Below are 12649 nucleotides of genomic sequence, written 5' to 3'. Positions count from 1 at the left end.
ATACTTGTATGCAATGATAGAGAATATGTTGGAGTTTTGGAGATGCTTTGTCTTCTGAAACTCTGCTTTCCTCTGTTCTCTGATTCATGCACGCTGTTCCTCCTATGGCAAGCTGTGTGTAGGTGGATCACCGTTGTCAATGGCTACCATCCATCCTTCCAGTGAAAAGGGTCCAGATGCGCTGTCACCGCACGGCTAATCATCTGCAGGTTCTCAATTGTACCGGAATAGGATTTACTATCCTTTTGCGTCTGTCACTACGCCCAGCACTCGGGAGTTTGAAGCTCGTCACAGTCATTCAATCCCTGAATCCTACTCGGAATACCTGATGAATTTGATTTTTGTGTGGCTTAGAATTCACAATTGAAATCTCGTTGTAAAGTATAGCTTCTAAACCAACAATAATCCTTTCATACAAAAATTTGTTTGTCACAAGTAACAAACCCCTAGATTCTATAAACCGAAGTATTTAAACCTCGGGTCGTTCTCCCTAGGAATTACAATGAAGTGTCTTGTTATTGGTTATGGATTATATTTTGGGGTTTTGGGATAAGAGACATGAAATGTAAATGACAATGAAAATAAACTAACAACAAAAAAGCACTTGGCAAGGTTGTGAGAATTAGAAGTCCTATCCTAGTTATCCTCCTTGATTGTGACCACAATTGTCCATTGCTACCACTTAGTTAACCTCTAATAATGGAGGAAAGTCAAGTGGATGAATCAACTTGATTCCACAAGTCCTAGCCAACTCCCAAGGGAAAGACTAGCTTTAGTGGTATCTAAATCAATTAGCAACTTCTAATCATCAATCAACAAAGACATTAGATAACTCAAGCGTCACTAATTACTCTACCATAGCCAAGAGGAACAAAATCTATACTAAAATCCAACCAAGCATTTCATCAAACACTTGGAAGGCATAAAAGAAAAGCAAAGTAAATTGATAACAAAAATAGAATCTAACAACAATTATGGCAATGAATTAACAACAACAATCAAAAGGAACACAATTATTATGAATTACCTCTAATTGAATTGAAAGAAAATAGAAGGAGCAAAAGTGGATCTACAACAAAACATAAGAACAACATAAAGGAAATTACAACAAAAGAATAGAAGAAGAATGAATGTAACAACAAGGAATTGAGAAGATAGAAGTAGAAGAAGATGAATTAAAATCTAGATCTAAGAACTAAACCTAATCCTAATTCTAGAGAGAAGTGAGAGCTTCTCTCTCTAGAAACTAACTCTAACTACTAAACTAAGCTAATTGGTAACTAACTTCTAAAGTATGAAAAGTATGCAAAAAGTCTCTATTCCCCCTTCAATCCTTGACTTAAATAGCATCAGAAATGAGTTGGATTGGGCCCACAAGGCTTCAGAATTCGCTGGCCACGTTTTCCTTTAAGTGAACCAGGTGGCAGCAACGGCGCGTGCGCGTACTATGCGCGTACGCGTCATCATGAGCGGTTCAACCATAGCAAATCTTATATCGTTTCGAAGCCCCAGATGTTAGCTTTCCAACCCAACTGGAACCGCATCATTTGGACCTCTGTAGCTCAAGTTATGGCCGATTAAGTGCGAAGAGGTCGGCTTGACAGCTTTCCGGTTCTTCCATTTCTTCATGAGTTCTCCAACTTTTCATGCTTTCTTTCTTCATTCCCTTGATCCAATCTTTGCCTCCTAAACCTTAAATCACTTAACAAACATATCAAGGCATCTAATAGAATCAAGGTGAATTAAATTTAGCTATTTTGAGTCCTAAAAAGCATGTTTTCACATTCAAGCACAATTAAAGGAGAATATACAAAACCATGCTATTTCTTGAATAAATATGGGTAAAAGGTGATAAAATCCCCAAAAATCAATACAAAACAAACCATCAAATTGGGGTTTGTCAACCTCCCCACACTTAAACCAAGCATGTCCTCATGCTTAAACCAAGAATGAAGTAAGGGTATGGCATTTATTCAATGGAAACTAACTAAATGCAATCTACCTATATGCAACTATCTAAATGAATGCAAGTGCTTGGTCAAAATAAATCAATTCCCAAGAAACATATATGCCCAAGGGCTAAGGACTAGCAAGTCTAATCCACAATTGAATTGAGTTATTAAATATTTTTACAAACTTGCATGAAGAATGATGATCATAGGTAAAAACATGTAATTGAGCATCGAACCCTCACCGGATGTGTTTGCACTCTATTCGCTCAAGTGTTTAGGGTTGATTCACTCAATTCTCCTCTATTTCATGCTTTCCAAGATTTGTTTTTCTTCTAACAATCAACATTTATTTCATGCATGCATACAAGTATCATGAGGTCTTTTCATTGGTTGTAATGGGGCTAGGGTCAAGGTAGGATGCATATTTGGTCAAGTGAGCTTGAAATTTGAATCTTTGATAAGCTTAAACTTCCCACCTAACCTATGACATCCTATGCAATTAAGTTCTAACCTAACTACCCATTTTCTCACTTTTTCACATACTCATGCATTTTCTTTTCATTTCACAACTCATATGCATTGATCTTATTGAGCTTCACCTTGGGGCATTTTGTCCCCTTTTTTTTTATTATTTTTATTCTTTTTTTTCTTTCTTTTTCTATTTTTTTATTTTCTTTTCCATATTGTTTTTCTTATTTTTTTTTTCTTTCAAACTATATACAAGAGTACCAATGCATAAGGTCTATACATTTAATCAATACATGAGCATGTACCCAATTCCCAATATTTACAATAATAATACAAAACTACCCTTTTATTCACCCAATGTCCCAAGGTTCCCACACTTGAATGATACACACACTCTAGCCTAAGCTAATCAAAGATCCAAATAAAGGACATTCATTGTTTTTTCGCTTTAAGGCTTGTAATGTGCTAAATTAAGAACAAGTGGGTTAATTGTAGGCTCAAATTTGGCTAACAATGGAAGATAAAAGGTAGGCTATTTGAGTAAGTGAGCTAAATGAAATGATGGCCTCAATCATATAAATGCATGAATACACAAAATAATGGACATAAAGAATCAAACAAATCAAAGATTACAATCATAGGAAGAGAATAATGCACACAAGAATGAAAATAAGTGGTTATAAGATGTAACCACGCTATTAGGCTCAAGTCTCACAAGCTTGTGTTCTGAGCTCAAAAACCATGTTCCAAAATACATATAATTCAAGCAAGTTCTATGAAAAGTTTTCACTCAAATCAATTGACATGCCCTATAGATAGAAATCTTGAAAAATTCTCATTATTTTGACTAAGCTTATTGTGTATGCATATGCAAAAATAATTCAAGCAAGTTCTATGAAAAGTTTTCACTCAAATCAATTGACATGCCCTATAGATAGAAATCTTGAAAAATTCTCATTATTTTGACTAAGCTTATTGTGTATGCATATGCAAAAATAAGAAAATGCAAGTAAAAATCCTAAAATCCTAGAATGAAATGCAAAAGTATTGGAGTTAGAAATTTGTCACCCAAGATTGCCGATCGGTCGGACGACCTCCCCACACTTAAAAGTTTGCACCGTCCTCGGTGCACTCAAAGATGAGCAAGGGGGTACGGCGACTCTCTGGATTGCTATGTGTTCTTTCTTCCACTTCCATGGTTGCTTGTGGTGCATTCGTTATGAAAAACAAAAATATAACACCATAAGATGAGAAGATATAAAAGCAAGGAAGCATACATTGTTGGAATGAGGTAAATCACTAGAATGAGGTGAGTGAATTAGTGTGACATTAAGAAATATTAGGTTTGTGAATTCTAAATTGCGCGGTTTAGAATACACATTAGCATAAAAGCTATGTCACAAAAGAAGCATGCACTTCACTTATCCTAGTGTGCTTGAGATGCTTTAAGTAAGCTTGTAAGGTAAGACAAGCATTAGAGAAGCATGAAAGCATTCAAGTCAAACATATGGATGGATATAATCATGAAATACAATGCATTAAGGTAAATGCACAACATCATCCATCAAGAGATTGCCTAATCAAAGAAAACTGTTTAAATCACATGATGGCTAGCTACAACATGCAATTCAAAAGAGTTATAAGCTCGAAGACAATTCTCATCACTTGGTATGTTTCAAAAGGTAAACATGAAGAACTCAAAACCAAGTAACAAAATATAACCTCAATCATGGAATCCAACAAAGATTATAAACATAATGATGTTAAGAAAACATCCCATTTTAATACTCAGTAGCAATTAATGGTAAGCAAGAATAACAATCCAACACTTACAATGAAAAAAATGAAATGGAAACTAACTAAAACTAACTATCAACTAAATGACTAACTAATTAGTTAACTAAAATAAATGGTTATTAATGGTGTTTGGAGGTGTTGGATGAGTGGTAGAAGGAGGGAAGAAGAAAGGAGAAGGAAAGAAATGGAAAGAGGAGAAGAAAAGAAAAGTAGAAAGAAATCCGCGCGTACGCACACATGGCGCGCGCGCGTCGTTGGCTTATTTCGAGAGTGGCGCGTACGCGTCATGTGCGCGTGTGCGCAAGTGGGGTTTGTGCCAGAGGCACAACGTTGGCGCGCCGCAGGCACAACTCTCTGGAAAATGTATGGAGGTTGGAACTTCTCAATCCACGCGTACGCACGCATGGCGCGCGCGCGTGGATGGTCGAAAATGCTGTAAGTGCGCGTACACGCCATGTACGCGTACGCGTGGATGGTGCTCTGTTTTTCAAAATTTTTTCTATGTTTTTGCACCAATCCAAGCATTCCAAACCTCCAAGCATCTACCAAAACACCCTAAAACCTTATTTAACATACTAAACTACCAATTAAACTCAACTATCTAAACAAAACATGAAATTAAACTAATTCTATCAATATGTGCAAAAGAGAAAATGAAAGGATTTTACCATGGTGGGTTGTCTCCCACCTAACACTTTTGTTTATTGTCCTTAAGTTGGACTTATGGGGAGCTTTTCTCAAGGTGGCTTGTGCTTGTACTCATCTTGGAACTTCCACCAATGCTTGGACTTCCAATAAGCTCCATCATTCAAGATTAATATCTCCAAGTTTTGATGGAGTTCTTCACAAACCATGGGCTCCCAATGTTGATCCTCATGTGTTCCCGGATCCCATATTTTGTCTTCACACCCATCTCCAAGTTGATTATCATTATTAGTCCAACCGGGTGGTGAGTAAGGTGAATTCTCTATATAGTGGCCAACAATCCTCCTAGACCCATCTATTTGAGCACTATTCCCACCTTTGTATTCAACTCTTGAAGTATCAACCAAAATGAGCCTTGATTTGCAACGCCAACCACGAAACATCTTTCGCTTACGCTTTATCCCACAAAGCATCCTAAGTTGACCATCCGTTTCAAGCAAGCCATACTCAAGTGGGACAATAAAGCTAATAGAAACGAATTTTACCCACTCAAGTGAAGGGGTAGATGACAACCTAGGCAAAGATGCTTCCAACGATCTTGACAAAGCATAACCGACCCTCGTTCTTCTATTTCTAGGGACTTCCACCTCTTCACAAGATCTCTTAATCTCAATCCTTTGTTCAACAATTTTATCTAAACCTTTTCCTTTACTCAAATCATAATAGGGAGGGTGAGAGAAATTTACCTCCTCAACGCTTTCAAATCCAACCGGAGAAGGTTCTTCATGCTTAAAGGATTCTTCACCATTAAGACTTGATGCTTGATCTTCATCACCAAGGGAACTCAATTCTTTCTCTATCCCATCCAAGTCTTCATATGGGATATGCCTTGGAAGGTGTGCACTTTCCTCCCTAGCATCAATTTCAATCATCTTGGAGGGGTTTTGTTCCCATGGAGGCTCCGCATCTCCTAAGTCTTCTACCACTTCTTCCTTGTCTTCAACAATTAAAGCTTGCTCCAATTGTTCCAATACAAAGCAACTTCCGTCATTTTCCACCGGAGTTTCCAATCTCTCCTTCATGCTATGTCCTTCATTCGATTCTCCACATGTAGCCATGGGAGTTCCTTGAGTGTTCAAGCATTGGGAGGCTAATTGATTTGTTACCGCATCCAAGGTGGCCATGAAATTTTGCACATCCCTTTTCATCTCTTCTTGCCCTTGAACAAGAACACCAAAGGTTTCATCCATTAGAGATTGGGGTGGGTGAAAGGGTTCATTAAATTGGGGGGAGGGTTCATAGTAGGAAGGTGGTTCTTCTTGGTAGAGTTGTGGTGGTTCAATATTCTCCACTCTTTCTACTTGTTGCACAACACACTCCATGGTTGCTTGAAATTGATCCAATGCTTCCTTGAGACGATCCCTTGACTCTTGTTCCTTTTGGATAATATGATTAGGATCATGTGGCTCTTGGATCAATGGATATGAGTATTCTTTCATGGGAGGTTGTGGTGGAAAGTAGTATTCATCTTGTGGTTGAAAATTTTCATATATTGGAGGTGGTTCATCTTGGTAATAATGTGGAGGAGATGGCTCTTGAAAATATTGATGTTGGAATGGTGGTGGCTCTATATGTGGTTCATATTGCTCATATGGTTGTTGGTAGGATGGATATGGATTAGGGTCATATGAAGGTGGTTGGTAAGAAGGGGCTTGTGAGTATGGTTGGAAGTTATGTTGAGGGTATGGATCATAGGCATATGGTGGTGGTTCTTGAAAGTCACAAGGTGATTCACCATAACCATTGGATTGATATGCATCATAGAATGGCTCTTCTTCATAGTGCATTGGTGGGGGTTGTTGCCATGAAGATTGATTATATGCATATGGCTCCTCCCACCTTTGGTCATCCCATTCTTGATACACGTATTCATTATAGTCCTCATTTCCTACAACATGTTGATAACCAAACTCATAGCCAAGGTGAGAATTCATGATAGCAAGAAGAAAATGAAAACAAAATCAAATAAGAAGTAAGAAAATTAAATCCTAAAACTAGCAAGAGCTAACAAAAGCAAACGTATTCACACTATTCACATATATACAATAACCAATAACATAACACCATTGCAAATCCCCGGCAACGGCGCCATTTTGATGAATTTGATTTTTGTGTGGCTTAGAATTCACAATTGAAATCTCGTTGTAAAGTATAGCTTCTAAACCAACAATAATCCTTTCATACAAAAATTTGTTTGTCACAAGTAACAAACCCCTAAATTCTATAAACCGAAGTATTTAAACCTCGGGTCGTTCTCCCTAGGAATTACAATGAAGTGTCTTGTTATTGGTTATGGATTGTATTTTGGGGTTTTGGGATAAGAGACATGAAATGTAAATGACAATGAAAATAAACTAACAACTAAAAAGCACTTGGCAAGGTTGTGAGAATTAGAAGTCCTATCCTAGTTATCCTCCTTGATTGTGACCACAATTGTCCATTGCTACCACTTAGTTAACCTCTAATAATGGAGGAAAGTCAAGTGGATGAATCAACTTGATTCCACAAGTCCTAGCCAACTCCCAAGGGAAAGACTAGCTTTAGTGGTATCTAAATCAATTAGCAACTTCTAATCATCAATCAACAAAGACATTAGATAACTCAAGCGTCACTAATTACTCTACCATAGCCAAGAGGAACAAAATCTATACTAAAATCCAACCAAGCATTTCATCAAACACTTGGAAGGCATAAAAGAAAAGCAAAGTAAATTGATAACAAAAATAGAATCTAACAACAATTATGGCAATGAATTAACAACAACAATCAAAAGGAACACAATTATTATGAATTACCTCTAATTGAATTGAAAGAAAATAGAAGGAGCAAAAGTGGATCTACAACAAAACATAAGAACAACATAAAGGAAATTACAACAAAAGAATAGAAGAAGAATGAATGTAACAACAAGGAATTGAGAAGATAGAAGTAGAAGAAGATGAATTAAAATCTAGATCTAAGAACTAAACCTAATCCTAATTCTAGAGAGAAGTGAGAGCTTCTCTCTCTAGAAACTAACTCTAACTACTAAACTAAGCTAATTGGTAACTAACTTCTAAAGTATGAAAAGTATGCAAAAAGTCTCTATTCCCCCTTCAATCCTTGACTTAAATAGCATCAGAAATGAGTTGGATTGGGCCCACAAGGCTTCAGAATTCGCTGGTCACGTTTTGCTTTAAGTGAACCAGGTGGCAGCAACGGCGCGTGCACGTACTATGCGTGTACGCGTCATCATGAGCGGTTCAACCATAGCAAATCTTATATCGTTTCGAAGCCCCGGATGTTAGCTTTCCAACCCAACTGGAACCGCATCATTTGGACCTCTGTAGCTCAAGTTATGACCGATTAAGTGCGAAGAGGTCGGCTTGACAGCTTTCCGGTTCTTCCATTTCTTCATGAGTTCTCCAACTTTTCATGCTTTCTTTCTTCATTCCCTTGATCCAATCTTTGCCTCCTAAACCTTAAATCACTTAACAAACATATCAAGGCATCTAATAGAATCAAGGTGAATTAAATTTAGCTATTTTGAGTCCTAAAAAGCATGTTTTCACATTCAAGCACAATTAAAGGAGAATATACAAAACCATGCTATTTCTTGAATAAATATGGGTAAAAGGTGATAAAATCCCCAAAAATCAATACAAAACAAACCATCAAATTGGGGTTTGTCAATACCACAGACAAGGTTTAGACTTTCCGGATTCTCTTGAATGCTGCCATCAATCGAGCTTATACCACGAAGATTCTGATTAAGAAATCTAAGAGATATTCATTCATCCTACGGTGGAACGTAAGTGGTTGTCAGGCACGCATTCATGGAGGAATGATGATGATTGTCACGTTCATCACATTCATATTGAAGTGCGAATGGATATCTTAGATAGGAACACACATGTTTGAATGGAAAACAGAAATACTTGCATTAATTCATCGAGACACAGCAGAGCTCCTCACCCCCAACAATGGAGTTTAGAGACTCATGCCGTCAAAAGGTATAAAGTTCAGATCTAAAATGTCATGAGGTCCAAAATAAACCTCTAAAAGTTGTTTAAATACTAAACTAGTAACCTAGGTTTACAGAAAATGAACAAACTATGATAGATGGTGCAGAAATCCACTTCTGGGGCCCACTTGGTATGTGCTGGGGCTGAGACTTAAGCTAATCACGTGCATAGGGCTATTTTGGGCGTTCAACGCCAGCTTTGGATCCTTTTCTGGCGTTGAACTCCACTTTGTAACTTGTTTCTGGCGCTGGACGCCAGACTGCAGCATGGAACTGGCGTTGAATACCAGTTTACGTCATCTATCCTTGAGCAAAGTATGGACTATTATATATTGCTGGAAAGCCCTGGATGTCTACTTTCCAACGCAATTAGAAGCGCGTCATTTGGAGTCCTGTAGCTCCAGAAAATCCATTTTGAGTGCAGAGAGGTCAGAATCCAACAGCATCAGCAGTCCTTTTTCAGCCTGAATCAGATTTCTGCTCAGCTCCCTCAATTTCAGCCAGAAAATACCTGAAATTACAGAAAAACACACAAACTCATAGTAAAGTCCAGAAATATGAATTTTGCCTAGGAACTAATGAAAATAAACTAAAAACTAACTAAAACACACTAAAAACTATATGAAATTAACCCCAAAAAACGTATAAAATATCCGCTCATCACAAGACTAAAACAATTTTGAATAGTTGAAACGTTCTAGAATTTATCATGGGGGTTGAAGTTGGTTTTGCCTAAGTAAAGGAAACGGCTTGAAAGAAGTAAATGATTACGTGACTCGGTTTGGCTTAGATCCTATTTTATTACTCGAATCGGAAAGCCAAGGTTTTAATGATTTTAAATGAATTTGGCGAAATGAGTTATGCTATTCTCCCCTAAGGACTTGGGACCTTGCCGAGAAACTTTGTTATAAAATCCCATTGTTGGATGGATGATTTTGAATGTTTCAAAATGAATCTTTAACTTTCCATGGTTATGGAAGTTTTGAAAAGAGGATGCCAAGAGTGGCATGGTTTTAAAAGGGGAATTTACCTTGAGTAAAAGTGGCTTATGAGCCTGAGATGATTTGAGAAATGAGATCTTTAAAGCCAAGGCTGAAAAGAGTTAAAACTTGATTTCAAAGTGAAATGATTTGGGAAAAAGTGATTTATGGCTTAAATGCCGATTTTATGAATTGATGATGTTGAATGTGGAAGTGCTGTTTTGTTGTGAGCCGGAATGGCTGTGTATGATTATAAATATTGGTTGGTTCTAGATTGAACTGTGAGCCGGAATGGCCGTGTATGATATGAATATTGGCTGGTTCTGGACTAAACCGTGAGCCGGATGGCTGAGATGGATGTTGATCCATGGATGAGATTGAATGCATGTATATGCTGAATCATTGATAAATGTGAATGTTGCACTTCTACTATCGGAGATAAGAGTTTCCCAGGGAGAAAGCAGTGGCTAGCCACCACGTGCTCCAGGTTGAAACTCGAAGCTCTTTTGACCCTATGTCGTCAGGGTGGCCAGGCACTGTAGAAGCCCCGGATGAGCTCGCCCCCATAAATATTCACCAGTGAGGGTGATGGATATGGATCATGATTATGATCAAGTTTATATTGAGTATAACTCGAGTTGGGGAGACACGACAGAGGGACAGTCCAATGGTTAGCTACCAGGACTTGTCGGGTTGGCTCTATAACCGACAGATGATATCATCAGCCACTAGGAACAGGCATGCATCATATGCATTTATGTGACATTGTTTGGGTGTGAATATTGTACTTGGTTTGCCTTTGTGACTATTTGAGATTATCTGCTACTTGCTGTAACTGTTTGTTTGTGCTTGAACCTCCTATCTGTGTTTGCAACTGGGACTCTATTGGATTGTGGTGATTGGTTGTTGTTGGATTGTTTGGGCCTAAGGCCGTGGTTGAAATGAGATGGACCGATGGTTGGTTTCGGTTTTCTGTTTCTGATTTGGAATAGTATGAAAGGCTATTTTTGGTTTAGCATAGATGAACGTTTTGAAAGGCTTTCGAAATATTGTTTTAAATGAACAGTTTCCTCTTTCAGAAAAGGATTTCAGATTTTCTCTTTTACTGTAAACCGTTATTTTTGAAAAGAGTCATAAGTCAGTTATTAATCACTGGTACGGTTTATCTTCACGTATCATATTACAGTAATTCCCAAAAATCCTCTACTGAGAACCCATTCAATGATGATGTTCTCACCCCCCTGCATTTTTCCCCTTTCAGGATATGGATGCAGAAGTCACGAAGAGTTTATTTAGTTGTTGAAATGCTCTGTATTGCTTTGGATTATTACTTGTTGTGCCCTCACCTTTATCTTGATATATTCTGTAAGAGGGATAGGAATTGTATTGGTTAATGCTTGTAATGTTATTTATATATATACATGTATATATATGGATGTACTCTTTATGAGTTTTTGTAAGTTGTATGGTATCTATGGATGTACGTTATCGAACAAAAGTATTTTTGGAGCGGTTTTGCGGTTTAAAGTTTTAAACAGGCTCATATTTTAGTATTAAATAATATAAAAGTTGTCGTAATGTCCGAGCTATCAGAGTCGCGCAGCCGGAAGCGTGAGCTTTGGTAGTTAGGGTGTTACACTTTGGAGACGCTTTTCTGGGGAATGCCTATACCAGTGTTGTTTATTCTCAAAGGCTACGCTTTTCTGTATGAAAGGCTACGCTTCTGGCCTTTGAGAATAGGATGCGCTTTTTAAGTGATGCTATTTAGGACCAAAGGCTACGCTTTTCAACACTAATGGTTACCAAAATTCAAAAGAATAGGCTACACTTTTCTAGGCTACTGCATCACTTTATAAACGTAACAAATAGTATACCTATAGCTACTCTATATAAGTGTAGCCTTAGGTCCCTCATTATTTTTTTTTTATTTTCTGTGTATATATAATTAATATTCTAATAATTTTTTGTACAACATAATATTTAGTAATATGATTACATATATAATTCTGCATTTTTAATTAAATGAAGTAAATATTATAAAATAAAAATAAATACATAATTATATTAAATAATTTCTTTAAATAATAAAAATTATCTGTAAACAAAATATATTTATAATGAACCAAAAGTATTGGAGTGAAGTTAATTTTGAATATTCATACATCTCACACTAAATTAAGAATAGTCATATCAAAATAAGCATGAGACCACTTAGAATTTACTACTAATACTCTACGAAAAACTAAAATATTATATCCTACATAAGTATCTTCTAATAACTAAACCATATTCCACAATCCATGAATCTCTTCCTCTTGTTGCTGCTGGTTGGCCTTCATGTCTCCAAGTTCATCCTTCAAAGTTGTCACTTCTTCTTTGTGCCACAGAAGATAACTAAAATCTGCAATCAATTTTAGCAAGCAAGTGAATCCTATTTTAACTTATAAATCCTAAAGGCAGCAACTTTGACAGATAACAACAAAAGAATCACCCCATCAATAAAAGAATAACCTATAACTCATCAAATCTCAAATGCCAATATCTCTCACAAGCATTGTTGACAGCATTCACAGGCATCGAACCTTCATACCAAAAAATTATACAGAACCTTTCGTTCACCTATTTTCTATCTTGAACCCATAATCTTACTGCTGTACTGCTGTTCATATCCGTGATCTAGACTAGATAAGTTTGCACACAAAAAATGAACACTTATCAAATAACTACAACTCAAGTTATTACTC

The sequence above is a fragment of the Arachis hypogaea genome, chromosome 16 (assembly GCF_003086295.3).
Source record: "Arachis hypogaea cultivar Tifrunner chromosome 16, arahy.Tifrunner.gnm2.J5K5, whole genome shotgun sequence".
Lineage (NCBI taxonomy): Eukaryota > Viridiplantae > Streptophyta > Magnoliopsida > Fabales > Fabaceae > Arachis > Arachis hypogaea.
This window is presented reverse-complemented; position numbering follows the sequence as displayed.